Raw genomic sequence first — 24,629 nt, 5'->3', positions numbered from 1 at the left:
CGGATTGGAGGCTGGGTCACGCCCACGGCCTTTAGTTCTTCTGAACTTTGGGCGTCGCCGATTATAGCTTGTGTCTTGTACCTGGTGATCTCGGTTCGGAGTGTGTTGTGAATTCTGTGATCAAGCTCCCTCCTGTGGTCACGAGTGGTACTGCGGCTTCTGAGTTTCCTTCCTCAGGTGATGAGGTTAAGTCATTAGGTGCTGCTCTATTTAACTCCACCTAGTGCTTTGATCCTGGCCTCCAGTCAATGTTCTAGTATTGGTCTTGCTTCCTCCTGGATCGTTCCTGTGGCCTGTCTGCTCAGCATAAGCTAAGTTCTGCTTGTGTCCTTTTGTTGCTATATTTTCTGTCCAGCTTGCCTTTTTGGTTCTGCTTGCTTGCTGGAAGCTCTGAGACGCAGAGGGAGCACCTCTGTACCGTTAGTCGGTGCGGAGGGTCTTTTTGCCCCTCTGCGTGGTTGTTTGTAGGTTTTTGTGTTGACCACAAAGCTATCTTTCCTATCCTCGGTCTATTCAGTAAGTCGGGCCTCACTTTGCTAAATCTATTTCATCTCTGTGTTTGTATTTTCCTCTTAACTCACAGTCATTATATGTGGGGGGCTGCCTTTTCCTTTGGGGAATTTCTCTGAGGCAAGGTAGGCTTATTTTTCTATCTTCAGGACTAGCTAGTTTCTCAGGCTGTGCCGAGTTGCATAGGGAGCGTTAGGCGCAATCCACGGCTACCTCTAGTGTGGTTTGATAGGTTTAGGGATTGCGGTCAGCAGAGTTTCCACGTCTCAGAGCTCGTCCTATGTTTTGTGGTTTTTGTCAGGTCACTTGTGTGCTCTGAACTTCAAGGTCCATTGTGGTTCTGAATTACCTATTCATAACAGTACTGGAGGCCTAAAGTACTATGCTTCTCAATAGAGGGAAAAAAGAAGTTCTGAGACCATTTTTTTTTCTTTGCACTGTGTTTTGCCTTTTTTATCCCCTAGACATTTGGGTGGTTCAGGACACAGGTGTGGTGATGGACATTAAAGGTCTGTCTTCATGTGTGGATCTTCTCACTGCAAGAGTACAAAATATTCAAGACTTTGTGGCTCAGAATTCTATGTTAGAACCAAGAATTCCTATTCCTGATTTGTTTTCTGGAGATAGAGCTAAATTTCTGAGTTTCAAAAATAATTGCAAACTGTTTCTGGCGTTGAAACCTCGCTCCTCTGGTGACCCAGTTCAACAAGTTAAGATTATTATTTCTTTATTACGTGGCGACCCTCAAGACTGGGCATTTTCCCTTGCGCCAGGAGATCCTGCATTATGTAATATTGATGCGTTTTTTTCTGGCGCTCGGATTACTGTACGATGAACCTAATTCAGTGGATCAGGCAGAGAAAAATTTGCTGGCTCTGTGTCAGGGTCAGGATGAGATAGAGATTTATTGTCAGAAGTTTAGAAAGTGGTCTGTGCTCACTCAATGGAATGAATGTGCTTTGGCAGCAATCTTCAGAAAGGGTCTCTCTGAAGCCCTTAAGGATGTCATGGTGGGATTTCCTATGCCTGCTGGTCTGAATGAGTCTATGTCTTTGGCCATTCAGATCGGTCGACGCTTGCGTGAGCGTAAATCTGTGCACCATTTGGCGGTATTATCTGAGCATAAACCTGAGCCTATGCAGTGCGATAGGACTTTGACCAGAGCTGAAAGGCAGGAACACAGACGTCAGAATGGGCTGTGTTTCTACTGTGGTGATTCCACTCATGCTATCTCCGATTGTCCTAAGCGCACTAAGCGGTTCGCTAAGTCTGCCACCATTGGTACGGTACAGTCGAAATTTCTTTTGTCCGTTACTTTGATCTGCTCTTTGTCTTCCTATTCTGTCATGGCATTTGTGGATTCAGGCGCTGCCCTGAATTTGATGGACTTGGAGTTTGCTAGGCGCTGTGGGTTTGTCTTGGAGCCCTTGCAGTGTCTTATTCCATTGAGAGGAATTGATGCTACGCCTTTGGCCAAGAATAAGCCTCAGTATTGGACCCAGCTGACCATGTGCATGGCTCCTGTGCACCAGGAGGATATTCGCTTTCTGGTGTTGCAAAATCTGCATGATGTGGTCGTGTTGGGGTTGCCATGGCTACAAGTCCATAACCCAGTATTAGATTGGAAATCAATGTCTGTGTCCAGCTGGGGTTGTCAGGGGGTACATGGTGATGTTGGCAATCGAGAGTTGCTGTCCATGAAGTGGGCATTCGAGGAGTGGCGTCATTGGCTTGAAGGAGCTAAGCATCGCGTGGTGGTCTTGACTGATCACAAGAACTTGACTTATCTCGAGTCTGCCAAACGGTTGAATCCTAGACAGGCTCGTTGGTCGCTGTTTTTCTCCCGTTTTGACTTTGGTTTCGTACCTTTCGGGCTCTAAAAATGTGAAGCGGATGTCCTGCCTAGGAGTTTTGTGCCCGACTCTCCGGGTTTGCCTGAGCCGGCGGGTATTCTCAAAGAGGGAGTAATCGTGTCTGCCATCTCCCCTGATTTGCGGCGGGTGCTGCAAAAATTTCAGGCTAATAAACCTGATCGTTGCCCAGCAGAGAAACTGTTTGTCCCTGATAGGTGGACGAATAAAGTTATCTCTGAGGTTCATTGTTCGGTGTTGGCTGGTCATCCTGGAATCTTTGGTACCAGAGATTTGGTGGCTAGATCCTTTTGGTGGCCATCTCTGTCGCGGGATGTGCGTTCTTTTGTGCAGTCCTGTGGGATTTGTGCTCGGGCTAAGCCCTGCTGTTCTCGTGCCAGTGGGTTGCTTTTGCCCTTGCCGATCCCGAAGAGGCCTTGGACACATATCTCTATGGATTTTATTTCGGATCTCCCCGTCTCTCAAAAAATGTCGGTCATTTGGGTTGTTTGTGATCGCTTCTCTAAGATGATCCATTTGGTACCCTTGTCTAAATTGCCTTCCTCCTCTGATTTGGTGCCATTGTTCTTCTAGCATGTGGTTCGTGTACATGGCACTCCAGAGAACATCGTTTCTGACAGAGGTTCCCATTTTGTTTCGAGGTTTTGGCGAGCCTTTTGTGCTAGGATGGGCATTGATTTGTCTTTTTCCTCGGCTTTCCATCCTCAGACAAATGGCCAGACTGAACGAACCAATCAGACCTTGGAAACATATCTGAGATGTTTTGTTTCTGCTGATCAGGATGATTGGGTGTCCTTTTTGCCGTTGGCTGAGTTCGCTCTTAATAATCGGGCCAGCTCGGCTACCTTGGTTTCACCGTTTTTCTGCAATTCTGGATTCCATCCTCGTTTCTCTTCAGGGCAGGTTGAGTCTTCGGACTGTCCTGGTGTGGATACTGTGGTGGACAGGTTGCAGCGGATTTGGACTCATGTAGTGGACAATTTGACCTTGTCCCAGGAGAAGGCTCAACGTTTCGCTAATCGCAGACGCTGTGTGGGTCCCCGACTTCGTGTTGGGGATTTGGTTTGGTTGTCATCTCGTTATATTCCTATGAAGGTTTCCTCTCCTAAGTTTAAGCCTCGGTTCATTGGCCCGTATAGGATTTCTGAGGTTCTTAATTCTGTGTCTTTTCGTTTGACCCTTCCAGATTCTTTTTCCATCCATAACGTATTCCATAGGTCATTGTTGCGGAGATACGTGGCGCCTGTGGTTCCATCTGTTGATCCTCCTGCCCCAGTTTTGGTGGAGGGGGAGTTGGAGTATATAGTGGAGAAGATTTTGGATTCTCGTGTTTCGAGACGGAAACTCCAGTATCTGGTTAAGTGGAAGGGTTATGGTCTGGAAGATAATTCCTGGGTCTTTGCCTCTGATGTCCATGCTGCCGATCTTGTTCGTGCCTTTCATATGGCTCATCCTGGTCAGCCTGGGGGCTCTGGTGAGGGTTCGGTGACCCCTCCTCAAGGGGGGGTACTGTTGTGAATTCTGTGATCAAGCTCCCTCCTGTGGTCACGAGTGGTACTGCGGCTTCTGAGTTTCCTTCCTCAGGTGATGAGGTTAAGTCGTTAGGTGCTGCTCTATTTAACTCCACCTAGTGCTTTGATCCTGGCCTCCAGTCAATGTTCTAGTATTGGTCTTGCTTCCTCCTGGATCGTTCCTGTGGCCTGTCTGCTCAGCATAAGCTAAGTTCTGCTTGTGTCCTTTTGTTGCTATATTTTCTGTCCATCTTGCCTTTTTGGTTCTGCTTGCTTGCTGGAAGCTCTGAGACGCAGAGGGAGCTCCTCCGTACCGTTAGTCGGTGCGGAGGGTCTTTTTGCCCCTCTGCGTGGTTGTTTGTAGGTTTTTGTGTTGACCACAAAGCTATCTTTCCTATCCTCGGTCTATTCAGTAAGTCGGGCCTCACTTTGCTAAATCTATTTCATCTCTGTGTTTGTATTTTCATCTTAACTCAGTCATTATATGTGGGGGGCTGCCTTTTCCTTTGGGGAATTTCTCTGAGGCAAGGTAGGCTTATTTTTCTATCTTCAGGACTAGCTAGTTTCTCAGGCTGTGCCGAGTTGCATAGGGAGCGTTAGGCGCAATCCACGGCTACCTCTAGTGTGGTTTGATAGGTTTAGGGATTGCGGTCAGCAGAGTTTCCACATCTCAGAGCTCGTCCTATGTTTTGTGGTTTTTGTCAGGTCACTTGTGTGCTCTGAACTTCAAGGTCCATTGTGGTTCTGAATTACCTATTCATAACAGGAGTGGTGGTCTTGGAGTGGTAATATCATATCTGGTGGTGTATGATCCTTTGTCATTTTGCTCCTTCCTATTTGCGTTTTGTTTTGCCCTCTGCACATTATAGTGTTTTCCTGAGTGTGTTTGCGGCGTGGTGCGTTTTTGGTTTTCCCTGTCTGTGCTTTTTGTAGGGGTTGGTGTGAGGAATTATCACTGGGTGGAGGGTGGAGGTTTCAGATTAGTACTGAAACAGGAGGTAGAGTCAGGCCTGGCGTCCCAGACAAGCACACAATCAGTGTAATCTCTGGGAGAGGGACAGACAGGGTTTCCCTAGTCTGAGGGATATCGCAGGGGCCCGGATTATTAGCTTTGCCTACCTAGGCTCCCCGTGACCGAGGCATTTCCACTGAAGTTGGATCAGCCTGTAAATTCATTTTCCACTTTGATATTGAACATCATTCCAACTCCAGACCTCTGTGGGAGATTAGTTGTGATTTCCGTTGATAATTTTTAGGTTTTATTGTTCTCAACACATTCCACTATGTAATGAATAAAGATTTACAACTGGAATGTTTCATTCAGTGATATCTAGGATGTGGGATTTTAGTGTTCCCTTTATTATATATATATATATATATATATATATATATATATATATATATATATATATATATATATATATATATATACAGTGGGGCAAAAAAGTATTTAGTCAGTCAGCAATAGTGCAAGTTCCACCACTTAAAAAGATGAGAGGTGTCTGTAATTTACATCATAGGTAGACCTCAACTATGGGAGACAAACTGAGAAAAAAAAATCCAGAAAATCACATTGTTTTTTTTATCATTTTTTTTGCATATTATGGTGGAAAATAAGTATTTGGTCAGAAACAAACAATCAAGATTTCTGGCTCTCACAGACCTGTAACTTCTTCTTTAAGAGTCTCCTCTTTCCTCCACTCATTACCTGTAGTAATGGCACCTGTTAGACTTGTTATCAGTATAAAAAGACACCTGTGCACACCCTCAAACAGTCTGACTCCAAACTCCACTATGGTGAAGACCAAAGAGCTGTCAAAGGACACCAGAAACAAAATTGTAGCCCTGAACCAGGCTGGGAAGACTGAATCTGCAATAGCCAACCAGCTTGGAGTGAAGAAATCAACAGTGGGAGCAATAATTAGAAAATGGAAGACATACAAGACCACTGATAACCTCCCTCGATCTGGGGCTCCACGCAAAATCCCACCCCGTGGGGTCAGAATGATCACAAGAACGGTTAGCAAAAATCCCAGAACCACGCGGGGGGACCTAGTGAATGAACTGCAGAGAGCTGGGACCAATGTAACAAGGCCTACCATAAGTAACACACTACGCCACCATGGACTCAGATCCTGCAGTGCCAGACGTGTCCCACTGCTTAAGCCAGTACATGTCCGGGCCCGTCTGAAGTTTGCTAGAGCGCATTTGGATGATCCAGAGGAGTTTTGGGAGAATGTCCTATGGTCTGATGAAACCAAACTGGAACTGTTTGGTAGAAACACAACTTGTCGTGTTTGAAAGAAAAAGAATACTGAGTTGCATCCATCAAACACCATACCTACTGTAAAGCATGGTGGTGGAAACATCATGCTTTTGGGCTGTTTCTCTGCAAAGGGGCCAGGACGACTGATCCGGGTACATGAAAGAATGAATGGGGCCATGTATCATGTATCATGAGATTTTGAGTGCAAACCTCCTTCCATCAGCAAGGGCATTGAAGATGAAACGTGGCTGGGTCTTTCAACATGACAATGATCCAAAGCACACTGCCAGGGCAACGAAGGAGTGGCTTCGTAAGAAGCATTTCAAGGTCCTGGAGTGGCCTAGCCAGTCTCCAGATCTCAACCCTATAGAAAACCTTTGGAGGGAGTTGAAAGTCCGTGTTGCCAAGCGAAAAGCCAAAAACATCACTGCTCTAGAGGAGATCTGCATGGAGGAATGGGCCAACAGTGTGTGGGAACCTTGTGAAGACTTACAGAAAACGTTTGACCTCTGTCATTGCCAACAAAGGATATATTACAAAGTATTGAGATGAAATTTTGTTTCTGACCAAATACTTATTTTCCACCATAATATGCAAATAAAATGTTAAAAAAACAGATAATGTGATTTTCTGGATTTTTTTCTCTCAGTTTGTCTCCCATAGTTGAGGTCTACCTATGATGTAAATTACAGACGCCTCTCGTCTTTTTAAGTGGTGGAACTTGCACTATTGCTGACTGACTAAATACTTTTTTGCCCCACTGTATGTATGTGTGTGTATATATATATATATATATATATATATATATATATATACATACATACAGTACAGTACAGACCAAAAGTTTGGACACCACCTTCTCATTTAAAGATTTTTCTGTATTTTCATTACTATGAAAATTGTGCATTTACACTGCAGGCATCAAAACTATGAAATAACACATGTGGAATTATATACTTAACAAGAAAATGTGAAACAGCTGGAATTATGTCTTATATTCTAGGTTCTTCAAAGTAGCCACCTTTTGCTTTGATGACTGCTTTGCATACTCTTGGCATTCTCTTGATGAGCTTCAAGAGGTAGTCACTGGGAATGGTCTTCCAACAATCGTGAAGGAGTTCCCAGAGATGCTTAGCACTCGTTGGCCCTTTTGCCTTCACTCACTCTGCGGTCCAGCTCACCCCAAACCATCTCGATTGGGTTCAGGTCTGGTGACTGTGGAGGCCAGGTCATCTGGCGTAGCACCCCATCACTCTCCTCCTTTGTCAAATAGCCCTTACACAGCGTGGAGGTGTGTTAGGGGTCATTGTCTTGTTGAAAAATAAATGATAGTCCAACTAAACACAAACCGGATGGAATAGCATGCCGCTGCAAGATGCTGTGGTAGCAATGCTGGTTCAGTATGCCTTCAATTTTGAATAAATCCCCAACAGTGTCACCAGTAAAGCACCCCTACACCATCACACCTCCTCCTCCATGCTTCACAGTGGGAGCCAGGCATATAGAGTCCATCCGTTGACCTTTTCTACGTGGCACGAAGACACGGGGGTTGTCTTCGACTAACATCCAAACAAGTTCAAGCTGCCCTGCTGTCCGAGGGTACAACAGTGTCAACCCGTACTATCCGTCGGCGTCTGAATGAAAAGGGACTGTATGGTAGGAGACTCAGGAAGACCCCACTTCTTACCCCGAGACATAAAAAAGCCAGGCTGGAGTTTGCCAAAACTTACCTGAAAAAGCCTAAAACGTTTTAGAAGAATGTTCTCTGGTCAGATGAGACAAAAGTAGAGCTTTTTGGGCAAAGGCATCAACATAGAGTTTACAGGAGAAAAAAAGGCATTCAAAGAAAAGAACACGGTCCCTACAGTCAAACATGGCGGAGGTTCCCTGATGTTTTGGGGAAGCTGGGTCTCCCTCAGAGGTCATGGGTCCTCCAGCAGGACAATGACCCAAAACACTTCAAAAAGCACTAGAAAATTGTTTGAGAGAAAGCACTGGAGACTTCTAAGGTGTCCAGCAATGAGTCCAGACCTGAATCCCATAGAACACCTGTGGAGAGATCTAAAAATGGCAGTTTGGAGAAGGCACCCTTCAAATATCAGGGACTTGGAGCGGTTTGCCAAAGAAGAATGGTCTAAAATTCCAGCAGAGCATTGTAACAAACTCATTGATGGTAACGGGAAGCGGTTGGTCGCAGTTATTTTGGCTAAAGGTTGTGCAACCAAGTATTAGGCTGAGGGTGCCAATACTTTTGTCTGGCCCATTTTTGGAGTTTTGTGTGAAATGATCAATTTTTTGCTTCATTCTCTTGTGTTTTTTTCATTTAAGACAAATTAAATGAAGATAATAATACCAAAGAATTTGTGTTTGCAATCATTTTCAGGAAGAAAATGAGTATTATTTGACGGAATTGCAGGGGTGTCAATACTTTTGGCCATGACTGTATATGCAGTATGAGCCAGCGGATAGCCTCCTGTGTACAGTATGAGCCCGCACATAGCCTCCCGCGTACAGTATGCACCCATGCATAGCCTCCTGTGTACAGTATGAGCCCGCACATAGCCTCCTCTGTACAGTATGAGCCTGCACATAGCCTCCTGTGTACAGTATGAGCCCACACATAGCCTCCCGTGTACAGTATGCACCCACGCATAGCCTCCTGTGTACAGTATGAGCCCGCACATAGCCTCCTGTGTACAATATGAGCCTGCACATAGCCTCCTGTGTACAGTATGAGCCCGTACATAGCCTCCTGTGTACAGTATGAGCCCGCACATAGCCTTCCATGTACAGTATGCGCCCACACATAGCCTCCTGTGTACAGTATTAGCCCGCACATAGCCTCGTGTACAGTATGAGCCCACACATCCTATACACATATTAATAAAAAAAACAAAGACATACGTACCTCGCTCTTATTCTCCTGGTGCTCTGTTCTGGTTCCTGAGGCTCTACTTCCAGTCTGGTCAGCACGTACATGCTAGTGTGATGACATCATCGCTCTGGCGCCAGCTGATGTCATGGTCCTGGCACAGCAGAGGTGACAGGAGCTCCCGAGCCAAGAAAGCTCCCTGCCGGGATATGTGCTGATGGCGGTGTACAAAACATTATAATGAATTCAGCTATGTGCCCCCCAGGGCCTCAGGCCATGGGTGGTAGCCCAGATTGCCCTCATTATAATCCGACTATGGTCTTTGTGCAATATGTGCTTTACGATTATTACAGGAAATGAAGTGAAGTCACTGATGTTACCCATCTAAATCATGGAATGAAATCAGCAGTCTCTGCATGACAAGTAATGTCAACGGTCTTCATCATACGGGTCATACTCTCACATGGCACAGCTTCAGGATAAAACTGGCTTAGAATAAGTAGAAGAATTGCGGATTGCTCTTTAATATCTCAAGTGACGTTGAACATGACAAAGGCGCAGATGTGAGCTGGATTAGCAAACTATTATGACATTTTAATAAGGAAGTTGGAGGCCTAATAAGATATGGGAGACTAATGATCTGATAATGTAGTATTACTGGTCTGAAGCAGGAAACTGATGCCAGACCTGTTCGTATGTACGTAGCCACTTTCTGTGTCTAATCTTGCATTATATACTCCCTCTTTTTGCTTTCCTGGCTTTTTTTCTTTCTTAAGTTTTCCCATCATCTATTTATTGATCTTTCAGCAAGTGAAGCTACAGCCAAAGTGTCTTTATATATAATTGTACTGCTTCATTCCTATAAAATAAAGGGGCCCAAGTGCTGGCTAAATTGCTTGGAGCGATGGGAATTAAATACACATTGCAGTCATACTGGTTGTGATATGCTTTTATTTTACGTATGCAAATGGATTCTGCCACAGGGGACTCTCCAGTAATGAAATGTTTTGCTTCTTCTTTTCCATTTATATGATGTTATTTGTCCAGTTGATGACCTTCAAAATACTTTTGCAAACTATGGATTTAGTGTTTCTGGCACTGAACTAACTTACAGTAACTTTCTGCAGTGACCGGATATTATACTGGAGTAAATGGAATTTTATGAAATGCCAGTCACACAATACAGCTGAGAACTGCCTGCTCCATTACTTTTAGCATAAAAGGAATGGTAATGAGAATTCTGTTACTTTACCAATAAATAAAAATACAGGTTAGGCAAGGACCACATCTGCTTTAATTACTTATGTTTTTAGTTCTCTGATTTACTGCAGATTAACCCGTTTTTTCCGTTTTTCTTGTGCTGATTCCACCTGCGGTTTTACTCCTATTGAGGAGCAGTTGTAAACCGCTGCAGAATCCGCACAAGGAATTGACATGCTGCGGAATATAAACCGCTACGCTTCCATGCGGTTTTTTTCCACAGCATGTGCACTGCGGATTTTGTTTTCCATAGGTTTACATGGTATTGTAAACTCATGGAAAACTGCTGCAGATCCGCAGCGTCAAATCTACAGCATGTGCACATAGCCTTACTGTGAAAAGATATTGCTATTTGCTATGCAAGAAAATATCTGTACACAAGACTGGGTTTGCAGTCCCACAATGCGATTTTCCAGAGAGACAACTGTGGGAAGCGTATTGCTAAAACACTAGAATATACACTAGTGTGCAGCACTTTACAGCATCATTTCAGAGCATCAATAAAGTAGATTGATTTGTTCCTATGATGTGATATAAGGCTTACAAAGGCTCAGTTTCCTTCCCAGTTGGTTTGTATGTCTGCTGCATACACTGGGAAAATCTCCTAATGTATATTCCATACACAGTGCAAAAAATAAGTATTTGCCAAAAACTGACAAATTTGTTTTCCCACCTAAAAAAAAATAAAATTGGAGAGGTCTGTAATTTTTATTGTAGGCACACCTCAACTGGGAGACACAAAATCTAAAACTAAAAAAATATAAAAAAAACACATTGTATGATTTTTTATATAATTCATTTGCATTTTATTGCAAGAAATAAGTATTTAATCACCTACCAACCAGCAAGAATTCTGGCTCTCACAGACCTGTTAGTTTTGTTTAAGAAGCCCTCCTACTCTGCACTCATTACCTGTTTTAATTGCACCTGTTTCAACTCGTTACCTATCAGTAACACTCCAACCTTTCCGCCATGGCCAAGGACACCAGGGATAAAATTGTAGATCTGCACAAGGCTGGGATGGGCTACAGGACAATAGACAAGCAGCTTGGTGAAAAGGCAACAACTGTTGGTACAATTATTAGAAAAGGGAAGAAACACAAGATGCCTGCTAATCTTCCTCGGTCTGCGGCTTTATACAAGATCTCACCTTGTGGACTAAGGATGATTCTGGGAAAGGTCAGGAATCAGCCCAAAACTACATGGGAGGACCTGCTCAATGGCCTAAAGAGAGCTGGGACCACAGTCTCAAACATTACCATTGGTAACACACTATACTGTCATGGATTAAAATCCTACAGGGCGTACAAGGTCCCCATGCTCACGCCAGCACATGTCCAGATTCGTTTGAAGTTTGTCAATGACCATCTGGATGATCCAGAGGAGGCATGGGAGAAAATCAAGTGGTCAGGTGAGACCAAAATAGAACTTTTTGGTATTCTCTCCACTCACCATGTTTGGAGGAAGAAAAAGGATGAGTACAAACCAAAGAACACCATCCCAGTTATGAAGTATGGTGAGGCAAGCATCATATTTTGGGGATGCTTTTCCGCAAAGGGGACAGAACGACTGCTATGTATTGAAGGGAGGATGGATGGGGTAATGTATTGTGAGATTTTGTCCAAAAACATCCTTCCCTCAGTAAGAGCATTGGAGTTGGGTTGTGGCTGAGTCTTCCAGCATGACCCAAAACACTCAGCCAGGGCAACTAAAGAGTGTCTCCATGAGAAGCATTTCAGGGTCCTGCAGTGGGCAAGCCAGTCTCCAGACCTGAACCCAAAAGAAAATCTTTGGAGGGAGCTGAAACTCAATGTTGCCCAGAGACAGCCCCGAAACCTGAAAGATCTAGAGAAGATCTGTGTGTAGGAGTGGGCCAAAATTCCTCCTGCAGTGTGTGCAACTTTGGCCAAGGACTACAGGAAACATCTGACCTCTGGAATTGCAAACAAAGTTTTCTGTACCAAGTATTTAAGATCTGTTTTTCTATTGTATCAAACAAATACTAATTTCATGACATAAAATGCAAAATAGTTATGTAAAAATCATACATCAAATGAAAAAAAAAGGAGTGATCTTGCCATACTGTGTTGTTGCATGCCTGATTAATCTTGCAGCGTGCAGTGTCCAAAGCTGCTGAAGCGCAGAGAAATCCACAATAATGTATGAAGGAGGGAGGCACCTTCCTGGCACTAGTGTGCCCTTAGGGTACCGTCACACTATACCATTTCGATTGCTACGACGGTACGATTCGTGACGTTCCAGCGATATCGTTACGATATCGCTGTGTCTGACACGCAGCAGCGATCAGGGATCCTGCTGAGAATAGTACGTCGTAGCAGATCGTTTGGAACTTTCTTTCATCGCTGGATCTCCCGCTGTCATCGCTAGATCGGTGTGTGTGACACCGATCTAGCGATCTAGCGATGCGATCCAGCGATGCGTTCGCTTGTAACCAGGGTAAACATCGGGTAACTAAGCGCAGGGCCGCGCTTAGTAACCCGATGTTTACCCTGGTTACAAGCGTAAAACTAAAAACAAACAAACAGCACATACTTACATTCTGGTGTCCATCAGGTCCCTTGCCGTCTGCTTCCCGCACTGTGACTGCCGGCCGTAAAGTGAAAGCAGAGCACAGCGGCTGTGCTTTCACTTTCACTTTACGGCCGGCAGTCAGTGAGTGCGTGAAGCAGACGGCAAGGGACCTGACGGACACCAGAATGTAAGTATGTGCTGTTTGTTTTTTTTTAGTTTTACGATTTTAACCAGGGTAAACATCGGGTTACTAAGCGCGGCCCTGCGCTTAGTTACCCGATGTTTACCCTGGTTACCCAGGGACCTCGGCATCGTTGGTCGCTGGAGAGCTGTCTGTGTGACAGCTCCCCAGCGACCACACTACGATTTACCTACGATCACGGCCAGGTCATATCGCTGGTCGTGATCGTAGGTAAATCGTATAGTGTGACGGTACCCTTAGTCAGAGAGTACCTGTACTCGATGACTAAGAGCACACTAGTGCCAGAAACGCGTTAGTGTGTTTCCTGCTAACGTGGATATTTTCTCTTTTTTGAATGTGAAATAAAGCCTTGAAGAAATTTTAAAACAGAGGTGCCTTCCTCTTTCATACATTTTTGTAAAAATCATACAATGTGAGTTTCAAATTTGTTTTTAAGATTCTCTCACAGTTGAAGTTTACTTATGATAAAAATTACAGACCTCTCCATTCTTTGTAGGTAGGAAAACTTGCAAAATTGTCAGTGTATCAAATACTTATTTTCCCTACTGTATGTACAGTAGACTTATTACATTCCAAACACATTTTAAAGAAGTACTGTATTAGCAATGTTGATCTGGAATGTGCTGACACACTATTTTTTGTGCCGTAGGCTACATTCACACATCCCTTTCTCCATGCATATGCCTTTTTTATTCAAATGGATAACTGTGTCCATTCTTTTATATTCAGTACATGTGCTATTCTCATCCACATTTGTGGCTCAGACTTCGCAATTCAGAGAGAGCATGTCACTTACTCAAAAAATTAAGTCAAATACTTTGTACAAATCACAATCTTCTCTGATTCTGTTGGTTTTTTTTCTATTTTGCGCTGTGTCACTCCTTTGCAGAGATACTCACATTTGTTGATTTTTGAGCATTGTATGTGAAATACTAATCAAAGGATGGGGAAAAGCACACACCTCAAGAAAAGACTTTGAAGATGGTGCAACACAGATCCTCAAATAACATGTGTATGTTTTTTTTTTCAAAACTGCATCTGCATCTAGCAGTAAAAGTTAACACAGAGATATGACCATGTCATAGATTCTCAAATCTGCAGCATGCTCCATGTGCAGAAGAAAAAAATTCAGATTTTCAAGACCTAATTTTTTTAAGGTGAATTTTCGGCTGTATTGACAGCAAAATCTGCAGGGACTTGTGTGTATATTTTCTGTTGCAAGAAGAGTTGTGAAAACCACATGACTCAGGCATTGTTGATTTATTCTGGTTCGATGCCTACGTCACCTGCTCCTCAATATACCACTCCACCCCAAAAACAATAAATAAAACATAACACGTAAGTTTTGGATACCGGTAGTTTGGCCACAGCAGCCATTATTATAAAATAATAAAACTTTTAACGTTTAATAAACAAGATTGGTAAGGTCCTTGAAGCTAACAAATTCTGGTGATTACCAAAAAACAACCTGATTATTATAGCGCCATTTATTCCATGGTGCTTTACATGTGAGGAGGGGTATACACAATAAAAACAAGTACAGTAATCTTAAACAATACAAGTCACGACTGGTGGAGGAGAGAGGACCCTGCCCGCGAGGGCTCACAATCTACAAGGGATGGGTGAGGATACAGTAGGTGAGGGTAGAGCAGGTCATGTAGCAGTTTGGTCGATCAGTGGTTCCTGCAGGTTGTAGGCTTGTCGGAAGGGGTAGGTCATAATGATAAACCATAATTACTCCCAGCTCGGGAGCATCATAACCCAAAGGGCTCCTTTCAAATATCAAAACTTCCAGGGACCCGACATTCCAAGTCACCCCAAAAATCACCATACCAACACGTAAACTTTTGCCAGTTGAGGAATCCATGTCTAAATGAATACCCCGTACCAATTTATAGCCAACTTCAAGGACCCCACAACTTCCATTAGCCATTGTGACCCAAGAAAAGTCCCTAGGTAACACCAAATCTACTAATACCATACAAAATAGGAAGGGTTGGTGGGACTGAGGATGACCCTGAGAGCAGGATAATGCCAACCTCAACCGCTATTGCTTGCACATTATAAACCCCCACTTCTGACCTACCCCTCCCCCTAATAATGACCACACCTTACACCAACCCAATTGTCATGCCAGCCTACACCCAAGACTAGGGGCTGGGGCTCCAACCTTTTCCTTTTACATGCATGGATTCAGATTTTTGGATCTAGTGCATGTTTCGGTGCTGTATGATCGACAAAGTTCTTGTCAGATTTTGCACCTGTGAACACAGCCATGCCATATAGTTTTCTAGAGCAAGATACTGAGCAGCGTTTTCTGAGTTGTAGTAGAGAAAAAGACATTATTGTTAGCTTTGAGAAACCCACTATCGTTAGTGGTTTTGTAAGTGAACACAAAACAGCAAGAGAAACATTCTGCTGTACATTGTGATAAAACACTTCCCATTACATCGTTATAATCTTTTATCTGTGCATCCATGACATTAGTCCTCTGCAACATAAAAATGACACCGTATGATTGAACGCAATACTGAGCAAAGTACAGCAATTTTTTTCAGGTTGTTAAAGAGACCAGCAATTTTTATTTTTTTTTAGATTTTAGATATAGCCCAGAATACTCAGGAAAGGTGAAGTGTGAGAATGGCAGAATTTAAAAATGACTTCAGTTTAAGAACACAAAGGAATCTACAGGATTGTAATACTTTAATGCATTGACGTCATCTCCCATCTACTTTCAGGTTTCATATTGCACGCCGAGTGTGATATAACCACTTATCCTCCATGTTATAACTTTGTTAACCCTGAAAATATTATAAAAATTCAAAAGAACTGAATGATGATTATTGTGGGCTCTGTATTGAGGATTTATTAACTCAGGATGTTACGCTTCAAAGGACCCGGTCCAAACAAGACTTTATCCTTTATGTTAATTATTAATTATTATAAAAGAAAATAGAAAAGAACAGACCGTTCTATCTGCATCATGTTCTCCGACCTTTCCATGCTGTGTGTATCATTCTATCCGTGTTCTGCATTAATCCCTAATCGGCTTCCTCATTTTATGTGACAAAGCTATTCGGAATGAGGTAAGGATTCTCTTGCCTGGACAAGTTACTTGTCTCACAAAACTGAAAAAACAACAACAGTCACACAGATGTATTAATAGTTGTTATATGAATACATGCTCGGCTTTTACTTTGTGCTATGTAACTAGATGAATCTTTATAATTGAGTCACACATATGAAACAAAAGCGTGAATAGCTCTAAGAATAAATCTTTCCTTAGTATAGTGAGACTAGACTCTAATGTGGGGTTTTTTAAGACAGTTTTAAAATTTGAAAAGTTTCATATTGAATTGACTCGAAACGTACGGTATATAAAATTGTAGACACAAACAAATTGTACAAAGTAGCTTTCAAATGCTTGGACACACCTATTCATGCAATGGTTTACTCTGTTCTTATTGGAATGTGCACATTGGAGATTCAGACTGAAGGCAGCAAAACCACAAAGGAACTCGTGGAAACACGGAGCAAAGAAACACATTTGAAAGCAACCAAAATATGGGTATGTGCACATGACATTTTTATCACTCAGATTCTGCCTGAAAAAGTGCCTCTAAACCAGTGTTTCTCAACTTCAGTCGTCGAGACCCACCAACAGGTCAAGTTTTCAGGATATCCTTAGTATTGCACAGGTTTTAATTTCATCACCTGCTCAAGTATTCATTTCATCACTTATGCAATACTATGGAAATCCTGAAAACATGACCTGTTGGTGGGTCTTGAGGACTGGAGTTGAGAAACACTGCTCTAAAACGTCACAAAAAAAAATGAACATAATGCACAGCAATGTAAAAACAACATTACTGTGCACACGTTCAGTCTTTTGTTGCTACTTTTAACTGCTTCTGGGTTCAGAGACCGTGAAGCAGTAAGGGTTTGTTTCCACGGTCAGCCGCAGCGTCAAACACGCAGCGTCCAGATGTTACAGCATAGTGGAGGGGATTTCATAAAATCCCGTCTCCACTAGGTGTTAAAACACACATGCGGCAGACCTGCGTAAACAGACATGCGGCGCGTCTTTTCAGAATGCAGCATGTCTGTTTACAATGCGGCGACGCTCCGTACATAGAAATACATGGAACAGCACGCTCCGCTCCCGAGTGCTGTCGGCACTGCAGTACTGGGTATTGAGGCGAGACTCGTCAGAGTTTCTCGTATGTGTGATCCCGGCCTAACTCTTTATGTACAATTTTATTATATTTATTACTAAACATTGGGCTTGGTATTATCTATCCTATCTATCTATCTATTGATTTATCTATCTATCGTATCAATCTATTTATCTATCTATTATCTATCTATCGTATCAATCTATTTATTATCTATTTATCTATCGTATCTATCTATTATCTATCTTATCTATCAATATATCTATCTAGCTATCGATAGATAGATATCTATAGATAGATGATAGATACGATAGATAAATACGATAGATACGATCGATAGATACGATAGATGATAGATACGATATAGATAGATACGATAGATCTATTATCTATCTATCCCATATCTATCATCTATCTGTTTGTGTGTGTAAACATTATTCTTCAAAGGAGTATGTAAATGAAGAGGTTGGACAAGAAATGACATCACAATTCTTTTTTTTGGTATATCTTTATTTAGCTTACAAAAACACACACAAATCCGCATGAAAAAAACGCATCAAAAACGCAGGTGACCTGCCAGTGACCTCAGGTGCAGATTTGGTGCAGATTTTATCTGCGTCAAATCCTGATGCAATCCTGAACATGGACACATATCCTTACAGTGCTGTGCAAATTAATTGGGACAAAGCATTTTTTAAGTAAAATCGTAAGCTGGTTACCAGTCAGTGATTCAAACCAGTTTTAATATATAATAATAAATCTTGGTCAACTAGCCAGTGGAAAAAGTTAATTTTCAGAATTAGTATGTAACAGTGCATTATAACATTTTATTTTTTTGCTTTGTCCCTATTAATTTGCACAGCACTGTAAAAGCAGTAGCATATTCATTCTTTGGGCTACTAGTTAATAGTTTGAATTCACAGAAAAATGATACTGGCAGCAAACCCATTGCAAAAAAATGTCAAAACCAAACAGCTGAACTGTTTCAGGAGAAAGTTCACCAGATTTCTCCTGAATCAGTTTCACCTAGGATAACGTCATTGGGTCCGCCAGTGTCCTACAGACTTAGTGTGCACAGACTTTGTGTTAAATGTTAGATTCCTTAAATGACCTTCCTTTTACTCAAATGATAGGTGTATGCTCCCCTTGCATTCTCTCAAGGAGCTTCATCAAATAGTCACCTGGAATGGCTTTCCAACAATCTTAAAGGGAACCTGTCACCTGAATTTGGTGGGACCGGTTTTCGGTTATATGGGCGGAGTTTTCGGGTGTTTGATTCACCCTTTCCTTACCTGCTGGTTGCAAGGCAAGATTGCCTTGCGCAGGCATGTACTACGGAGGACATAGAATGAACTTCAATCCAATATTGCGGCCAGCATGCAGCCAGCGAATAAGGAAAGGGTGAATCAAACACCCCAAAACTCCGCCCATATGACCGAAAACCGGTCCCGCCAAATTCAGGTGACAGGTTCCCTTTAATTTCACTTTGCAGTCCACCTCGTTCTAAACCATTTGTGTTGGGTTGAGGTTGGGTGATTGTAGAGGCGATGTCATCTGAGGCAGCGCTCCATCCCTCTCCTTTTTGGTCACATAGCTCTTACTTAGCCTGAAATTGATTTGAGTCATTATCTTTTTGCTACATAAATGATGGTCCAAGTAAGTGTAAACCAGATAGATGGTATGTCATTGCAATTGGTGGTGTAAAGCTATGATTAATGTAAAAGGGGGATACTTTGAGGAATCTAAAGTTTAACAGATATTTCATCTTGCTTCACTTCTTTTTTTACTGCTTGTTTCAATATGTGTTCTTCGTGGTTTAGGGACATTTACTCCAAAACTACATTGAAAACAAGTAAAACCATTGCATGGACTGGGGTGTCTAAATTGTTAAACCAGTAGTGTGTGTGTGTGTGTGTGTGTGTGTGTGTGTGTGTGTGTGTGTGTGTGTGTGTGTGTGTGTGTGAGATACACTAAAAAAAAAAAAAAAAATGGAGTTGACACCACCTGCATGTTGAGGTAGTGCTAACCAAAGTCCGTGTAAGACAAATGTAATTCAAAAAAGAGGAAAGATACGTACAAAAGATTAGTTGCACTTCCTAAATTTAAATAATGTAAATCTTTATTTAGTAACAACCATAAATAACCTAAACAAGGCAAATAAAAACATTTCTGATTGAATATATTGCACCAAAAATGGCTTCCGAGGCCAAAAATTTGCATAGGGAATCAACCCATATGACCGGCATAATAACTAATAGAGCCACGTAAACATGGTGGATATCTTATCTGATGAATGAACACTACCTGTAAAGTGATGTCAAGTAGTAGTCAGTGAAGAATAAAAAGGTGCAATGTGCGAGTGCAGACAGTAAATAATGGAGTATTAAAAGAATATATAAAAGAAAATAAGAAATAACTATGTGCAATAAAATGCCATGTGCAGAGTCACAATAATTTGTCTCATAGAAAAAGCATCATATGGGAAAGAGGAGCCCATGCATATTGCCACAGGAGATGGCTTCTTCAGGGCAAAGGATATTTTCTGAATACTATTATGACTAGTAAATCCAATCGAGATAAAGAAAGGCAGCACTCACCGATCCATCCGAGACAGGTATCTTTATTGTTACAGATTAAAAGTCTTCACGGCCGGGGGTACAGATTCCAAAGAGTGCGGCAAGCCTGAGTCAGGCTTGCCGCACTCTTTGGAATCTGTACCCCCGGCCGTGAAGACTTTTAATCTGTAACAATAAAGATACCTGTCTCGGATGGATCGGTGAGTGCTGCCTTTCTTTATCTCGATTGGATTTATTGGCATGTGTTGTCGGCAGAAGCACCCGAGGTCCGGCGGCTACATCTCTGTTCACAGGCGTGAGAACTCAGCTGTGTCATTAGGAGGTGGTGCGGGCTACTGCGTATCTGGAGACTGACTATTATGACTAGTGTTGAGCATTCCGATACTGCAAATATCGGGTATCGGCCGATATTCGCTGTATCGGAATTCCGATACTGAGTTCCGATATTTTTGCGATACCGGAATCGGAAGTTTCCATAGTGCAATGATGCACTATAATGGAGTGTGGGCGGTGCTTGGGCGGAGACTGCGCGCGTGTGTGTGTGCGGGCGGGGTCTGTGCGTGCCTGCCGGGGCTCTGTGTGGGCTGCTGGGGCTCTGTGCGGGCTCCCAGGGCTCTGTGCGGGCTGCCAGGGCTCTGTGCATGCTGCCGGGGCTCTGTGCGGCCTGCCGGGGCTCTGCATGCCTGCTGGGGCTCTGTGCGGCCTGCCGGGGCTCTGTGCGGCCTGCCGGGGCTCTGTTTGGGCTGCCCGTGCTCTGTGCGGGCCTGCCAGGGCTCTGTGCGGCCTGCACAGACCCCGCCCGCACACACAGACACGCACAGTGTCCGCCCACGCACCGCCCACACTCTTCCCTCTCCAGAACAGGATGTAGAAGGACAGAAAGGGCTCATTTACATTCCGATATTTGTGTCCCATTTACTTGCATTGGTATCGGGTATCGGCGATATCCCATATTTTTTGGATATCGGCCGATCCAATCCGATACCGATACTTCTTGATATCGGAAGGTATCGCTCAACACTAGAGATGAGGTTATACATCTCATCTCATACTTATGGTCACCTGCCGATTAGAATCTCAGCCTCTTCTCTCTATGGTCTATTGAAAGAAGTGAGTGATTATAATTTATTTGCAGATGAAAATAACCTGTTTAAAGCATATTTGATTTATTAGTTTTGTTTTTCATTAGCCGTTTCAAGGCCCAGACATTTTTTTCCAGTTCATGACCAAACACATTTTCAGATCATTGGGTTCTTTGGGGACATGCTGGTCTGCAAGCTGTAAAGCATTTTTTCTTTGTGATTTTTTTTGTGTGCATTTTTATTTGTGATAAACGGTGGGTTATTTTCAGGGTATGTTTATACTGATATTTTTATTTTGTTGATATTAAGGAGAAATGCAAAGGGAAAATAGAAAAAAATGAAAACATACAAATACTTATTTCCATCTTCTTTTAATAATACAAAGTGATAAGAAAATGCACTTTAAACCTATATCCCCCTAATTGCTAGCCATTTTATACAAAGGATTTATAGTTTTGTTTGCTGGGGATGAGCTAGAAGTTGTGATTTTGGTTTGTGATGTAATTTTTTTTGCTATTTTATACTATTTTATTTAAAAGGGAGATCTGTCAACTGATTTCAGTTAACCAACTGCACACATTAGTAAGATCAGACGTGAACCAGTGTACTGGTATACTTACCGTACTTTGATATTCCATGCTAGAATGGCTGCACAATACTTTAGTTGAGTTGGACTCATTAGTTGGGCCTGGTATAATGATTCAAGTTCAGAGTATGAGCTTCATCACACCTAAAAGACCCTTTTAATAATGTATGCAGCTTGTATTGGGAAACTTGGTAACAGATCTGCTTTATTTCCCCTGTAATTGGGGCTGATGTATTTGCTAAGACCCATCTGCTCCTGCTGCTTTCTGACACTTGGCAATCACGTGATTGCAGGGACTGGTGCAGGACGCATCTTGACTTCTGCATACACTGCACACAGTTTCCAAACAGCTGCAGCCCTCCAAAAACGTTCAAAAAAGTGGTCCAAATGTGTTGAACTATTCAACTTTAGTCTTGTCGTTTTCATGATTCCCCATCATTTTTTTTTAAATATATTAATGGGTTTTTATTGGAAACTGTAAAATTTGTGGGTGATTCTAAACATAACAGTTGGTTTTTTTTTATACCTTTGTAATCAATATATACTGTATTTTATAAAACAGATTTATCTTGTACTTGCAGATTTAAGAAAAAAATTGAAGTCTTCACAAAGTCAAGAATCAGCTCACTGTATACCCTGGGGCCAGAAGAGGCACAACAGAATCTTACCTTCATTACAGATTATTCTTCTGTCTGTAATTGCCATTTAGGAGAACATTGTTTGGGGGAAGCACTATTAACAAAGTATGTAAATGTATGCTGAACAAGAAAATGCTTTAATGAATGAATGAATGTTCATATGAAAATGAGGAATTGCTTAATGAGAGTAACATGATTACCAGAAATTGTAACACTGTATGATGAAATTGTTAATTGACTCTTTAAAAGGGCTTTATTGGTTATAAACTGTAAAGGTACCGTTACACTAAACGATTTACCAACGATCACGACCAGCGATACGACCTGGCCGTGATCGTTGGTAAGTCGTTGTGTGGTTGCTGTAGAGCTGTCACACAGACAGCTCTCCAGCGACCAACGATGCCGAAGTCCCCGGGTAACCAGGGTAAACATCGGGTTACTAAGCGCAGGGCCGCGCTTAGTAACCAGATGTTTACCCTGGTTACCATTGTAAATGTAAAAAAAAAAACACTACATACTCACATTCTGGTGTCTGTCACGTCCCTCGCCTTTAGCTTCCCGCACTGACTGTGAGCGCCGGACGGCCATAAAGCAGAGCACAGCGGTGACGTCACCGCTGTGCTTTATGGCCGGCGCTCACAGTCAGTGCGGGAAGCTGAAGGCGAGGGATGTGACAGACACCGGAATGTGAGTATGTAGTGTTTTTTGTTTTTTTACATTTACAATGGTAACCAGGGTAAACATCAGGTTACTAAGTGCGGCCCTGCGCTTAGTAACCCGATATTTACCCTGGTTACCAGTGAACACATCGCTATGACAGCGGGTGATCAGCGACCAAAAAAAAGGTCCTGATCACTCCCAGCGACCAACGATCTCCCAGCAGGGGCCTGATCGTTGGTCGCTGTCACACATAACGATTTCATTAACGATATTGTTGCTACGTCACAAAAAGCAAGGATATCGTTAAAGAAATCGTTATGTGTGACGGTACCCTAAGGTGTGTATTTATATACAATAGATGACAGATATTTTTAAAGTGTTTATGCACATTGATTGTACAAATTCTGCATACTTACCTGTAAATGACCCAATATATAAATGGCTCTACTAAATAAACTATGCAACCTACAAAAAACAGACAGCAGTAACAACACCAATATAATACATTTAATCATTATGTGTTATATGATTTTGATAAACCTATGCAAATAAAAACACAATATAAAAAAACAAATAACATCATACAGAGGCAGGGGCTACAAAGGATAACCTATAATCAATAGCAAATATTCATCCTAAATAATATGATGTAATATGAATACATACCTTGTTCGGCCTACCTACTGCATAAGTACCATTAAATCTATGAATGTTATAGATGAATAATATGACAGCATATACCATACATCTAAAAAAAAATCTTTAATTAGAGCAATATGTAGCTATAAAGTAGAGTGTTGCTGAAGATCAGGAATTGTGCAAACCAAGTATGTGTAACAATATAACAGTGGACATCAGGGCCGGACTGGCCATCGGGCAGTTCTGGCAAATGCCAGAAGGGCAGGTGCCAGTAGTGGGCCGCTGCATGCTGACTCACCCTTCCCTCCCCCAGCGCCGCTGCCGCATTCAACTATACCGGCGTCTATGACTGTGCTATATACTATGGGGGCTGCATTATATTCTATGGGGGCTACGTTATATATTATGGGGAGGTGGGCTGTATTATATTATATGGGGTGGCTGCATTATACTCTGGGGTGGCTGCATTATACTATGGTGTGGCTGCATTATATTCTGTAGGGTGGTGGCTGCATTATGCTATATGTGGGCTGCATTATGCTGTATTGAGGACTATGGGGAATACGGTATACTCTATGAAGAACTATGCGGTGCATTATACTATGGGAAGCAAATTGTACTACATGGATGACTGTGGCGGTGCATTATACTATATGGAGCACTATGAGGAGTGTATTATGCTATATGGAGGACTATGAGAAGTGTTATGCTATATGGAGGACTGAGCAGTGTATTTTAATATATGGAGGACTTTAGGGAGTGTATTATACTATGTGGAGGACTGTGGTGCACATTATAATATATGGAGGACTATGGGGTGTATTTTACTAAACAAGCAAAATGCTGCATATTCAGATTGTTTTTGCTGGAACAAAAATCATTGTTCTCAGCAGCACATCGCCAGCGTAAACTGTAGATGTGCTGCTGATAACATGATACTGTATGGTGATCTGTTAGCGATCATTCTGTCCCATCATTATTCCTCAGCTGGTGGAAAGAGGCCAGGAAACAAGCGTTGAACAACTTCTGTATTGTCGATCAAACTCATTTAGCGGCCTGAACTAAGCACTTGTAAATACAACCGAAATGCTTTTGTGTGATGTGCAATATGTTAGCATTTGGGGCCCCATTTAAACTTTGCCTAGGCGTAGGGCCCCACTTTGCCTAAAACCGGCCCTGCCTACAAGTGTACAAAGATATTATACAGTCACCATGTGACAAGTGGGCCTGTGTAACTTCAAATGCCAGG

At 42.4% G+C, this 24,629-nt stretch overlaps 1 protein-coding gene across 5 annotated transcripts in view; it reads left to right on the top strand.

The window, feature by feature from the left end:
• DGKA (diacylglycerol kinase alpha) overlaps positions 1–24,629 on the top strand; it is a 348,225-nt gene that overhangs the window by 182,526 nt on the left and 141,070 nt on the right. For 4 of the 5 annotated variants that reach the window (XM_069758422.1, XM_069758425.1, XM_069758424.1 and 1 more), the window contains exon 2: positions 22,025–22,186. The gene's annotated coding sequence lies outside the window, so the exon portion shown is untranslated. Of the gene's footprint in view, positions 1–22,024; positions 22,187–24,629 lie in introns of those variants that run through there. The other variant, XM_069758426.1, reaches the window with a different exon arrangement.

Source organism: Ranitomeya imitator, chromosome 3 (genome assembly GCF_032444005.1).
Source record: "Ranitomeya imitator isolate aRanImi1 chromosome 3, aRanImi1.pri, whole genome shotgun sequence".
NCBI lineage: Eukaryota > Metazoa > Chordata > Amphibia > Anura > Dendrobatidae > Ranitomeya > Ranitomeya imitator.
This window is presented reverse-complemented; position numbering and strand designations above follow the sequence as displayed.